At 43.2% G+C, this 14,169-nt stretch overlaps 1 protein-coding gene across 8 annotated transcripts in view; it reads left to right on the top strand.

Annotated features, from left to right (window-relative positions):
• Nucleotides 1–14,169, top strand: part of LOC146786068 (dehydrogenase/reductase SDR family member 4-like) — a 284,740-nt gene that overhangs the window by 49,033 nt on the left and 221,538 nt on the right. The gene's annotated exons all lie outside the window — the stretch shown is intronic.

Genomic DNA, 14,169 nt, shown 5'->3' with positions numbered 1-14,169 from the left:
TTGGGGAAACAGTTGTGCGATCTTATATAATACAGCACTCATGGCGCGTTTTTACAATCATACTTTACATCGGTGGTGCCATGTTTTAAAATACGACACTCACGGCGTTGTTGCAATCAGAAAATAAGGCACTCATGGTGTTGATGCAATGAATGCATTTTTTGGGTAAACAGTAGTGTGATATTTTATAATACAGCACTCATGGCGCGTATACGGCACTCATAATGTTGTTGCAATCAGAAAATACGGCACACATGGCGTTGTTGCACTGAGTGCATTTTTGGGGAAAACAGTAGTGCGATCTTTTAGAATAATGCACTCATGGCGCGTTTTTACAATTATGTATTACATTGGTGGTGTAATGTTTTAAAATGTGGTACTCAATGTGTTTTTGCAATAAGGAAATACAACACTCATGGTGTTTTTGCAATAAATGCACTTTTGGGGTAAACAGTAGTGCGATCTTTTATAATACAGCATTCATGGCGCGTATACAACACTCAAGGCGTTGTTGCAATAAGGAAATACGGCACTCATGGTGTTGTTGCACTCAGTGCATTTTTCGGGTAACAGTAGTGCAATCTGTTATAATACAGCGCTCATGTCGCGCACTCTTCTTTTTAGTACGTGCCTATTGAAAACAACTTAGCGCATTTACTTTCCCAACACGCAACACTGTCTTTCCAGTATGTGGTTTGGAAAATGTTTACAATGCTTTTGTTCATCTAGCAATATGCATTGTTTCAAACAAACTCATAGTCTAATTACAGATTATTTATTCTCTAGATCTACGCATAAACAGCATTTTAAAACCCCTCGACAATATCGATAGTATAGTCCATCCAAACACAATAACTGTTAAAGGTGTGCTGGCTTTCTGTTTTTTTGTTTTGTTTTGTTTTTCAGTTTTATATAGCGCGAACTCCCCCCAATAACATATAAATACACAACAATTGTGCTGGAGCTATTTATGCATGACTATCAATCCACATTATTGCTACCCTAGCTAATGCTACAAATGCTATTATAACACAGCAACTATTCATTGCAATACTCAACCCTGTAACCTACTGCTACATACACCTATTGCCACCAGCGCTAACTGCCCATGAGCTATTATACACCTACTTACTCCACACATACATGCAGCTCGTTATCTGGCAAATACATTCAGTACACAACAAACACATTCAGCAAAATTGTATAACAATGCCAACAACTCTAACTCTAACTAATGCAAGACATGTTGCATTGCAAATGCTTGTTTGCCCATGCTACCTATCAAACTTCCCCAGAAATTGTTTAAGCTGCTAAAGAGATTGATTTCTGTATTTTTATGGAATGGGGAAAAAGCCACGCATTTCCTTAGCATCTCTTTGTAAACCTAAAGAGGCGGGAGGTGTAGGTTTTCCTAATTTCCAGCAATATCAACAGGTTCTGCCTTGCATCAGGGATACGGACTCTTTACCTAATAATATCTGGCATAAATTGGAAAATATGCTTATATCACCCTTTCCTCTTCCTTCCTTAACATGCTTTCCCAACCCTTCCCGAGCATTTTCTGTTCCAACTATTAAATACTCTAGCATGTTAGCTTCTCCTGTTCGTAGATGTTACCGTTCCCCGGTGCATGATTTTTTAGAAACTTCTATTTGGCATAATAAACTCATCAACATTTTGAACCGTACTATCAGCTAGAAACAATGGGTAACTGAAGGCATAATTCAAGCTAAGCAATTAATGTGTAATATGACTCCTCTTTCTTTTCCTGAAATCCAAGCTAAATTTGATCTCTCCTCCACCTATGCCATTAGATCTGAATCCCTTAAAGGTGTTCTCCTCCAAAATATTTCCATTCTGAATAAATCACAACCTTCCAGTAAGTTCTTCTTCTCCAGATCCAATTGGATTGTCGTCTTAAGGCATCATAAATATATAAATATTTGCACTATACTATACCCTCTCGTTCCAAATCTAAAATTGAGTTTATGTGGGAATCTGATTTTCGACGTTCTTTTCCTTAAAGGTCTGGGGTATGATCTGGAACAGGATAGAACATACCTCATGCAACGCCATTACTACACAAACTCTTTTCTATGTATAATAGGTTATGTATCACCCCACTTTCTCAAGTACAATCCTACTTTTTCAAATAAGTGCTGGTCTTGCAATACTCAACCAGGCACTTTTATGCATATGTTTTTTCATTGTCCACCAATTACAGCCTTTTGGGTTCAACTTTTTAAAATGATTTCCACTATTTGCTCTATTATCTTTCCCTTTGATATTTTTGGGGAAGCTCCTCATGTCCCTGGCCAGCTCATTCAAAACTTGTTCAATTTGTGGATTTTTTACTTGCCATTGCTTTCCAAGTCATTGTATCCAATTGGAAGAATGTCAAAAATGTCACTGTTAATGGCTGGTGGAATCTTCTTGTTCTCATCATAGACTTGATAGTGCATCGCCACTTCCACATTACAGATGCTCAATAAAGACCTATTTTGGTGTCCACTTAATGGTTATTTAAACAAAACATATAAACCTTGCCAGGATTCCACTATGGTTTTTCAACCCCCATGATTGCTTTTTTCTCCCCTATGTTTGATAATATATACAGTGTATTACACAATTGTTATTATATGAGATAAGTAATTATATGACATGAGATTAATGCACAAACTAAGTTTTATCTGACGTAAATTTTATTTATGATATACTCTCAGACTATGTAAGACATATCTTTATACGTATATTTTTTTCTCTTCTTTCTTTCTTTTCTTCCCTTTTCATCTTTTTTCTTTCTTCTGTCCTTTTTCCTTTACTTGCTTCTCTTTCCCTTTTTTTCTTCTTTTTAATTATAAAATATAAAAATGCACTCTACAAAGTACAGAACATCGATATTACTTCAATAAGTTTATTTTACAATATATTTTCCTTTACATTTAAAGTTATTTAGTGTATGTACTCTCTTTTGTATTGCTCTGTTCATGTACTACTTTTAAGATAAACAAAAAAATATTTCTGTACATTTGTATTACATTCCAATAAAGCTTTATTAAACAAAAAAAAGAAAAAAAGGAACAGGTGACGTATCGGTTTAGGGGACTGAAGATCTGCTGCTTTGTGTTGGATGTATCTAAATTCACCAAATTATAAATGAGGCCTTCATTTCTCTAAGAAAATGAATTATGAACGAACACTAGCCTAAGAGAATCCAATATCGATTTAGTTGATAGAAAAGGGTTAATTCAAGTGCAGCGGTGGCTCCTCCGCTTCGAGCAGTGGAAAAAGTAAAAATCAATTAATAATACCGCAATGTTATTATCATTTTATTTTTCCTTATTGAGGGAGACTTGCGGCGTGGGGCAGGGCTAGGCTGCAATCACAGCCATCAGTGGAGGAGCGGTTGGGGCACTTAAGTGGGCATGACAGTTTGGCCATTGTATTGTACAACCATTTGTGGAGGACATGCATAGTCTCCATCTAAACCACGGCGCTTAGACGAATGACCATGCTGCTGTCATGGTGACAGCTTTGCAGTGATTGGCTTAGGGGAGCCTGTGTGTGCTTCCTGCTACTGGCAGGAACAAGAAGAGGACAGAGATCGATGGGGGCAGCAGCCAGGTAGACAATTTTATTGATATTTCCAGCCCCCGCACCTGTACTTTTCGGTGGCAGCTGCCACTGTTCAATTGTCTCAAGTTAATGTATTCATCTGAACTGACGTCAATTATCACAATTCTGCCCAAAAATACACATAGCAAAACATTGCAGGTATCTTTTCATAACGTCTATGATTGTTGCAAGTGATTATTGGGTGTACGTTCCCCCACGGTATGAGAAGGCACTTAAGGAGATACAGATTTTAAAGAAAACATATTACGTTGGGTACAGCACAGCGCATACAGAAATTTGGTTAGAGTCTGGGGATGCTTGAATTACTTCACTTCCTCAAGGCTCAAAGATGATTAGCAAAGGGAACCTTTGAGATGGGGCAATCCCATGTGCTCTTTCAGTTCTCCTATTGGCCCCATCCAGTCATGGGTTCTGGTTACCTTCTTTCTTGTATTCAGTGTTTTGACAACAGTAGATTGGGAGTCTCCTCAGGACATTGACTAGTTGATGTATCTTCATGCTTCTGTTAAGAGAAAAATCCTAGTCAGTCTTATCTTCTGAGGGCTCGCACAAGTACCTTTAAGAGTTTGGAATCCATGGCTGGGACTAGCTCTTGGCGGAGGAAACCCCAGGTGGCATGGCTTGAGCAGGAGGCTTCAGCAGTGTGGAAAAGGAGTCACTATGGAGATGAATCATTTATCAACTGCTGCATCAAACCTGGAGCACACTCTCTGGTATCACACATGGCACAAATACTTAACACTATGAGATGACATTGGCATCTACACCTTTCTTTAAGGAACAACCACAGAATCAGAAAAGTGCTAGGGACCTCAGATAGAGGTAGGCAGAACCTATAGAAATGCTGCGGTACATCACAATACTGTGGTTAAGCCAGGTCTGGTAGCTCAGTGGACTAATGCGTCTATTGCAGGGGCCTGTGTTTGACCTCACTGTCACAGGTTAAAATCCCGGTGGGTCCACTCAGCCTTTCATCCATCTGAGGTCGATAAAATGAGTACCATTGAGTTGGGTAACAATAAAATCTGTTATTCAGAGCCAAGATACCTCTGGGTGAACGTGCGATTGACAAAAACAAATGTTATGTTATGTTTTTCATGGTTACATGACCTCTGGCAGAGAGCTAATGATGTCTGTAGTCAGACCTCAAGGCATCAGTGTTTGCTGTATATGACTGGCCACAGTTTAGGTTTGCCCAGGGGCAAAGAGATTCCTCATGTTTACTGATCCAAATAATTGAGCTTTTGTTAAAAGAAATATGATGGCAGGCCACCATGGCATTTAATTTATTTTGTAGAAGAGTCTGTGCAGAGCTACTGTTAAATACCTTTTTGCAAACGTTTTCCTCTCAGCAGAAATCTGCCACGTATCATATAGGTGCACTCACATGATTTACGGTGGTCTTGTTTTTTAGGTCTCACCTGGAAGACAGCGCATGCGCTTTCTGTTGCAAGACATAATGCTAGCTTACGCAGAGGTCTTCAAACTGTGGAGCCATGGAAGGTTTCCCAAAGGGCGCAAATGCCTCTGTAAGTGCATATAAATGAAGACGGCCAGGAAGCACGCCTTGTTTATTTGTCCTGTTTCCAGGCTGTCTTCAGTTACACGCTGCCCTTGAAGTGCATTAAGTATGGAAACTGTGATCCAGAGTGCTGTGAGGGTAGTGGTGAGGGTAAATGCGGGCAACTAGAGCCAAATTTCGGGGGGGGGGGCTGAAAAAGATTTCGGGGGGGGGGGGGGCTAAGTCTTCCAGCCATAGGCAGAGTGGCTGTAAGAAGAGGTGAAAACACAACAAAAGCCTCATTAACGAGTAAATGGTCTTTTAAAGACCTGTGAAGTACTCGGGTCCGGCTGCAATTAGATGGACGCCAGCCCGCGAGGCTGTCTCAGCCGGGCTGATACACATGACGGGGGGGGCTGAAGCCCGGTGAGCCCAATGGGTGTTGCGCGCCTGGTGGCAGCATCAAAGAGGTGGCTAAAAAGAAAAGAACAAAATAATCTAAACATTTTGTATTTTCACCCTCAGGTAACTGCATATAAAATGATGCGCAAACAACTTAACTAGAAAAAAATGTTAAAGGTAGACTAACCGGTGATAAATGTACTCAGGTTATGAAATCTCAGTTGGCAAATACCATCACTGCAGATGTCGGTGTGTGTGAAACCTGACTTTTGTGTTTGTAGTGCTAAAAGGTCCCAGCCTCTGTCAGAAAACACTGTGAATGTGTATGCCATTTTTGTAAATAGTACTAGACACAGTCTAAGCTGTTGCAAAATGATGCAGTGCTTGAGATAAAACAAGTTCTTACAAAATATAGTTTTTAGTAAGAAGTAATCAGACTGTACCTAGTGAAACATTTTTATGAGTGCCTCCATTATTGCAGAACTGCTCACACCCCTACATTTCCTCTCGAAGGTAATAAATCTGTGTCACCTCAATTGTACCAGTTTAACACCCAAATATAGCAATAAGTAACTGAAAGATGATCAGTCAACCCTTGTAAAGGGCCTTCCACTGCTCCGGAACACGTTGCCACGTTTTTAGTAATGTTTGATCCATTTGACCTAGAATCAGTTTTTTTGTTAAAATCTGCTGACTATGCATCAAATGATGGATAATGCAGCAAATGTGGGAAAACCATATTTACACAGAAAATGCTGCTGCTACAGGATCATATAATTACATGGCCCTTAAGTGACTCAATCAATTAGTGGCTGGTAAAAATGCTTGTTTCTTCTTTATCTCTCTGCATTAGCACCACGCCCTTTGCTTTCAGGCAGAGGCAACTCAAAGTCAGCATTAACTATTCAGGAGTAAGTTCAGTGGCTGGCAAGGAGGAGGCCAGCAGGGTTGCATTCAGATGAAGAGTCCTTTTCCTCTTGACCCCTGGCTGTCTTACCATTAAAACGTGGAATGGGGCGCATTTTCCTTTCTAGCATTAGAGCCCATGTCCACCTTGCTGTTTTTTAACCCAAAGGTGTAGAGAGTATCATTGGTGCTGCAGGTACAGTGGCACCAGGGCCCAGAGGAATGAGGAGTCAAATACACCCCTATCCTTCCTTGCTTGCGTTAGGGCCCACTGTACACTTGCTTTGCCGGTTTTGATTTGGGCCTCGGAACAATGGCCCTTGGAGGGGAAAATTAAAGCAGAGGCCTTAGAGAGATGGCCGTGAGGGGGATGTGGCAAGAGGAGAGGCCATGTTTTTAACGGAGAGCAGAGGAGACTGCTCTCTTGGCACTATTACTGGCGAAGCAGGCGCTGCAACACTGGGGCTCAGGGGTCCGAGGTGAGCATCACACGTATGACTGTCTCACATTAAAAAAGGGGCATGGAAGCTTATTGTCTATTATGGCAATAGGGCTGAAGGCACCATTACAGAAAAAAGGGAAACACCGCATGCGAAATCATTTAATTTTTCTGGACGGGACAGAAAGCCTCATTAAAGATTGTAGTGATGGTCAGGTATGGTGGGGAAGGGGTGAAAGTGGCAGAGGACGTAGCCAGCTAGGCAATACTGCAGTGTTCATTAGTGCAGTAGGCGTGTTTACTTTGCGGTCCAAGAGTTTGAGGGACTCAAGGCACTCCATTTAAGGAGAGTAGTATTTTGGTGTTAATAATTGTTTTTGTTTGATGTATTTTCTGTTTCATTAGTTTTATAGTTAGTGTGGTTTATGAGCTATAGAAAAAGCAATCCTGAAATGATCTTATAAGCCCTGACTCCTGTGCTCACCCCTGTCCCTCCGTCTCCCCAATCCTTACCCATAAAGTTTTGAAGCTGGGGCCCGACTTCAAAACATTTTGCTTGAGAGGGGGGGGGGGGCTCAGAACAAAACAATTTTGAAGACCTCTGGCTCACAGTGAGCTAAGAGCTAACACATTGCTTACTCTTGGCTGCCTTCATTGTCATTGTCATTTGCTTATTTCTTATTCATTAGTGGATGTGGGCTTTACTTCCTCTCCTAGTGTTTGTTCCTCTCCTCGATCATGGACACATTCCCATGTCCTTATACTGCGACTCTTTCGGGCACTACTTTTTTGTTTTTAAACACAGGGTTTCATACATTTTCTAGCTGTATGACTTGTGTACTTACCCCTTTCAACACTTGCATATTGCTTTTTCTCTGCTCATGTGCTCATTCTCACCACGATGCATTCACTCTTGTGTGCTTCCCCCTGTTGCTTTTATACCCATGTGCTTCCCCCAGCTCCCTCTCATCCATTTGCTTCCCCTCACTATCCATTTGTTTCCATTCCCATGCCCTTCATGTTGTTCCCCTTCTCCCACACCTTCCATTTAACTTTGGCTCAATCTTGCCATCTGTGTTGCCCCCCCTCCTACCTGCAACATCCACATTGCTTCAACCCCATCATGGTGCCCCCCTCCATTGTTTCCATAACACCCCAGAGTTTTAAAAGTTTAAGAAATAATCATTATGGGAAACCTATTTTAATTTACAAAATAAGGAACTGCGTTTGAATTGAAGGTTGTGTAAGTTTTTTATTTAAATGCACACTTTGCTTTGTTCGACCCTAATTCAATTTGCTTGCTTTGAGCTTACGTAAAGCCTGATTAACTAAAGATTCAGTGTGTCTGGAACAAGGTAATTAGTGGAGCAAGTCCAGCATTGGCTGGACATAGTAGGAAGGCTTTAAAATCAGAACAGCATAGGGAATGTTGATTAGTACTCAAAATGGATGAGCTCTTGCAGAATATGGACTCTTAGAAATGCAATCAAAGCCAATGGTGCCTTCACTTATGAAAATATGTAATCGTGTTATAAACTTTAGCTTACATGCTGTAGGGAGACTCTTCACTTAATACCCTGAGGGCTGAAAGCATGCCAGGAGTTCACGTCACCACCATCATATACTTTTGCATGTGAATAATTCACATCTATACTGCAGAGCCTGGGTTACCCGAAAAGCACGAGGAGTACCTGCCCTCAGAATGGACCTGGACACCCATACTACCTCAATCAGTGCTTTTGCAACCCTTTTCCATTATTGAATAAATACAATGTTCCTTTATTTACAACAAGAGGCAGTCAAACATGCATTACCTCCTCTTCACCTTGATCGCCCCATTACTTACTCCATCGGTAATGTTCATTCATTGTTGAAGCTTGTTACCCATTCAAAAGTTTTCTTTAGTTTCCATAACTAAAGGGAGTTCTCTCCCATAAATCTCCGCTCACGTCATCTCTCTTCCTGATTTTTAGGTCAGGCCTGGACAGCGTAGCTGTCTCTTGGAGACATGTTGTTCATACTTTGTGGGCTTATAAACTGCCCACTGCTTTTCATTTGTTTATGTTAGTGTCCATCCTAGCTTCCTCATGGTTATCCTTCTTATTTGTCCCTCCTTTTCTTTGATTGCTTACTCCCACCAGAGCAGCACCACATTACTTGTATCCTTTCACTTGTATGCATTTAGGCTATTGTTTTCTTTAGTTTCTGCACGACGGCATGGGAAGGCTCTCCTTTCGCATAGCTGCTCCCCTTGCCTTTCGATTTCGAGTGCAATTCAAACAGGGCCTGTAAATCTTGTCGCCTTTCATCAGCATCGCACCCCCATTCATGTTTCACCATTTCACGCCTTTTCTTTTATCAGCACTTTTCTTTTATCAGCAGGGAACCCAACAGCTGGTCATTGGCACTGAAAGGACAGGGAGTTGGGCTCGCCCCTCTAAATCGGGTATGCTTTCCTTCCTCTGGGAACGGTTTGTACTGAGACATGGCAATCAACTGTTCAGTACATACACACATCCCTGACCATCCCATTCATTCTCTTTCTGCAGCAGCACTGCGGGTCCTAATACTCTGCAGCTTAGAATCTCAGAATAGGGGAGTGCATTTGCCTAAAATGCTGGGTAGTCAACGTGCCATTCTTTTTAGTCGAAAAGTTATACAGAGGAGAGGATATTCTAGAGAATTAAAGTTAGAGGAATGTTGAGTTTAATGCTGTTATTTTATTGGTGCAATACAGCGCATAGTAAAGTCACATTATCATTCCGCATTCAACGCATGCAGGCATAAATGCTGCTTGATATACCCAAAAAGACTAATATGAAAGTTAGGTTAAATAACAATACATCTGCCTGCTGAAGTTATCCTCCACATGATCACTCCATGATCACATGAGGAACTGAATGACCGCCTGTATTACAGATTGCATAATCTCCTCAGGACATCATGTGTGACTCATTACGTGACGGTAATCAGGAACTTTATATAACAGAATTTATCGAATCACCCTACGTGCATTGGGAATGTGAGGCCTGCCCCAACCACACCAGATTCAGGATCATGTGATGCAGTCATAAACTGTCAACAGTAAGCAGGATCAGCGTCCTGGAGTTGTTTACCCACAGGAGTGCACCGACAAACATAATAAATGCACCAGTGAGCATTGTAAAAGAGGGCTGCTTGGTATTATCCACCATGAAGGGGAAGGGAGATGTGCAGGGGACAGCCTGGATTCTGAGCCGCGTTCAAGCTGCGTTTTGGGGCTGTGGAAACTGTTTCTGTCAGAGATATGGAGATGTTTTTAAATCGAGGATTAGCGCCAATAACCTTAATTTGGAGAGATTTAGTTTCACAATCCAGCACCTGGGAAATGCTTCACCAATCAGACTACAGCAGCCTGATAGAGGAGGGTCTGTCGGCAGTGGAAACGGGAGATCTTGATTATAATATATTCCTTACTAACCTGTCACTCTCCAGACCTGAGAACAAGGCTTTACCTAGTATAAAGCACTAGAAAGTCTGGGAAGTCACAATGTACATTTAATAGTTTCCATATGCCAGTTCTGGTGTTCCCAGAACTCTGAAGGAATATATGATGTTACAATGCAAACATTTACAACACATGCTTTTATAACGCAGTTTTTACATCGCAAGTACCATTACACTGCATGATTTTACAACGCATGCCATTACAACGCATTTTTGAAAACTACCATTACAACGCATTCCATTACAACGCATAATACTTTTAGGGCAACAGTAGGGTAAGAGTTGGATAGTGTAGGGGTGAAAATTACTATTCCAACTTCCGTGAGTGCAGCAGTAGGGAAAGTGTTGGATAGGGCAGGAGTAACAATTTCTATTTCCTACTCCAGTGAGTGCAACAGTAGGGAAGCGTAGGGGTAAAATTGACTTTTCCCATCTACCCCAAAACCCATACCCACCCTAAAACTAAAAAATCTCCATTACTTACCTTACAATGCATTGAAATGGCATGTGTTGTAATGGTATGCGTTGTAATGGCATGCGTTGTAGTGACATGCGTTGTAATGGCATGCGTTGTAATGGCATGAGTTGTAAAGGCAGTTGTGTTGTAAAAGCAGTGCGATGTAATGACTGCGTTGTAATGGATGTTACCCTCTGAAGGGTATATGTAACGGCTTCCAGGCTTAGGATGTGTATATTTAAATATGCCTGCTTCAGCTGACCCTTTGCCTGGTTTTTGTATGTTCTGTGTAGAATTGCCCATTTGATTGCAGTTTCACTGCAGCAAGGGTGGTCCTCTTGCCAGCTCCAATAATATAGCGGCAGAGAAATGCCTTGAATGCGGGGGAGGCCTCAGAAGTGCAGTCTGTGTTTGGCTACCACAACAAGTTTGGTAATTCCTGTTTACGAGCACTCTAGGGGAACAGCGCATAACTTTTTTATTACTTCAATCACGACAAACATGCAATGATAATGGCTGAATTACTGCTCAGTAGTCTTGTTAAACAAATATTGCTGATGTCTGCAATGTTGATATATTCTTTCAAAGATGTTCTCCACTAAGTGCTGGCATACTTTTAATTAATTCAAGGCGCAGGCTTTGACATTTACACTAGGAGAAAAGCTTTCCTTTTCTTGGTGGGGCATATTAGAGTCTGTATTTTATAGGTGAATACTTCAAAGACTTACATTTAACGAGTTTATTTGTATTTTCTACCTTTTATTTCCATTGCTTGATTTGTCTTGTAATAGCCCATCTGCAAAGAGTTTTTTAAATAAGGTAGATGAAAATACCTTCACATTGTCAGAAAACTTGTTTCAGCCTGGAAGGTCAGTCTCTATACTTTGTCAATCCAGAAATAGCGATGCAGGTTGCTTTTTGTACAACCCAGGCCGACAATTCATTAAATGTTTTTTTCTATTTCTCTGATTTGATGTACACCTGCTATATGCCAAATATCTGATCTTCTTTTTGAAGTAACTGGACCTATTTTGCCAGTCCTGCTATCTACCCCCAACTGACATCCCATTCACCAACAACCCACCCTCACGTTCACCACCCCTACCCGCCCTCTCGATCACCCCACCCGATTGCCAAAGACAATTGCTCGCACATAAGCGAGACCTACTGGCTTTGCCAATGTTGTTTTATATACTTTCATTCCATGGCTTGGAGGAGGGGGTTTCAGAAGCTCCTTACATTTCCATCTGGGACTTCAGGGACCCCACTTTCTCAAGAGAATTCCGTTCTGTTCTGTCCAAATTTAACTTCATATTACCTCTTTTAGCAAGATACAAATGGTTTCGCCATGTATCTCATCTTTTATTGTTAAAAAAGTTGTTCAAGGGTGGAGTATCGATTTGAATACCCCGAGTGCATCCCTCGAATGGCGGTGTGGCTTGCATTGGTCATAGTGCCAATATCGGCAACAGTTATCACAACACACATAAGTACATAAATAAAACACACGACACTGAATGTAAGTGGAGAAATATTGCTGCAGGTTTATTAGCATAATAAATATGCAAACACGGTGGGTTATCTTACGGGCGATCCCAGGGCAGGCCAGCCCCAAGCCGCCTGCCCGTCTGATAAGCCTAGAGTCACCATGGCAACGCCAATTGGTGTATACCAAATGTTGGGAGGGTCCCCCCCTCCCATCCGTGGACCTCCAGTCCACATGCTTCACACGCCCCCCCGTGATGGGTGGGCGGAGCATACATGGCAGCCCCCGGTTGCTCAGACCCACAACCGCCTGTCGGTTAGCGGGGCGCCGTAGGTTTTCCAGTGGACACGCTAAAGATCCCTGGGTATCCTGGCTTAGCACCACACGGTGCTGCTGCATGCTATACCCCTTGGTATGTGCAGACCCTGGATCGCCCTGTAACTCCTCCTGCAACACAAAGTGAAAATTGTTAGAAAAACCTGCCCCCCCCTTTGTCCCTCCGGATGCCGGGTAAGCGGATGGGCGGGCAAGGCGAACGAGCGGACAAGAGGGCGAGGAGGGGGCGGGGACAGCATATGTACCCCCCTTTGCTCCTCCCCGCCGGAAGCAGCTACCTGTCTGGGGTCTCCCTTGGTCAAACCCAGGGACACGACCTCCCACCCCTGTGCCTTCCTGTGGCACTAAGGCGGCCGCCCTCAAAGGGGCGGGCCGCTGCGCAACCCCCCCCCCGGGCAGCCTTACATAGTGCCAATATCGGCAACAGTTATCACAACACACATAAGTACATAAATAAAACACACGACACTGAATGTAAGTGGAGAAATATTGCTGCAGGTTTATTAGCATAATAAATATGCAAACACGGTGGGTTATCTTACAGGCGATCCCAGGGCAGGCCAGCCCCAAGCCGCCTGCCCGTCTGATAAGCCTAGAGTCACCATGGCAACGCCAATTGGTGTATACCAAATGTTGGGAGGGTCCCCCCCTCCCATCCGTGGACCTCCAGTCCACATGCTTCACACGCCCCCCCGTGATGGGTGGGCGGAGCATACATGGCAGCCCCCGGTTGCTCAGACCCACAACCGCCTGTCGGTTAGCGGGGCGCCGTAGGTCTTCCAGTGGACACGCTAAAGATCCCTGGGTATCCTGGCTTAGCACCACACGGTGCTGCTGCATGCTATACCCCTTGGTATGTGCAGACCCTGGATCGCCCTGTAACTCCTCCACAGCCTTGGGAGTGGCCACCGTCACTACCAGGGCCCCCCACCAAGGTAGACCTATTTCCTTACAACCTGCTGCAGCCAAAGCTTCCCCTAGGTCCAGTAGGAAAAGAACCGTGCCTAAACTAGAGAGGTGCACCCCATCTCCCTCCCGGCACCCTGTGGACTTGGCGTGTATAAGACCATGCCTGATGAAGCCCAAAACCTCTTTGCTCTGCGCAACTGCGCATGGCTCCAGGTAGACCTTTTTACCTACAGCAACTGATACCGGGCTTCTCCCAGGTCCAGCCAAGACAATCTACGCCCAGCTGGACCGGCGGGCGGCCTGCCCCTCAGGACAGGTGCCCTCATCCTTTCTAACTCCCCCGTGGATTTTGACTGAAATGACCGTAAACCTAAAACTAGGCGTTGGTCCAATGTAGCCTTTGAATGGCTGAAGAACAATCCCCTTGACAAGACACTCCTGCCTGACAGTGCCAATGCGGGAGGGGGAAGAGTTGACAAGCCCGCCTTACCTCCTCCTTCACTCAGTTGGAGTATGTCCATCGCATTCCATCAGTCACCACCAAATGAGAAGCCTTGCCCTCCCAAACGTTTGCTAGTATACCAGGGAGAGACAGGACTGAGTGACCACAG

This window comes from Triturus cristatus, chromosome 11 (genome assembly GCF_964204655.1).
Source record: "Triturus cristatus chromosome 11, aTriCri1.1, whole genome shotgun sequence".
Lineage (NCBI taxonomy): Eukaryota > Metazoa > Chordata > Amphibia > Caudata > Salamandridae > Triturus > Triturus cristatus.
Note: the sequence above shows the minus strand (reverse complement) of the source record. Positions and strands in the feature narration are given on the sequence as shown.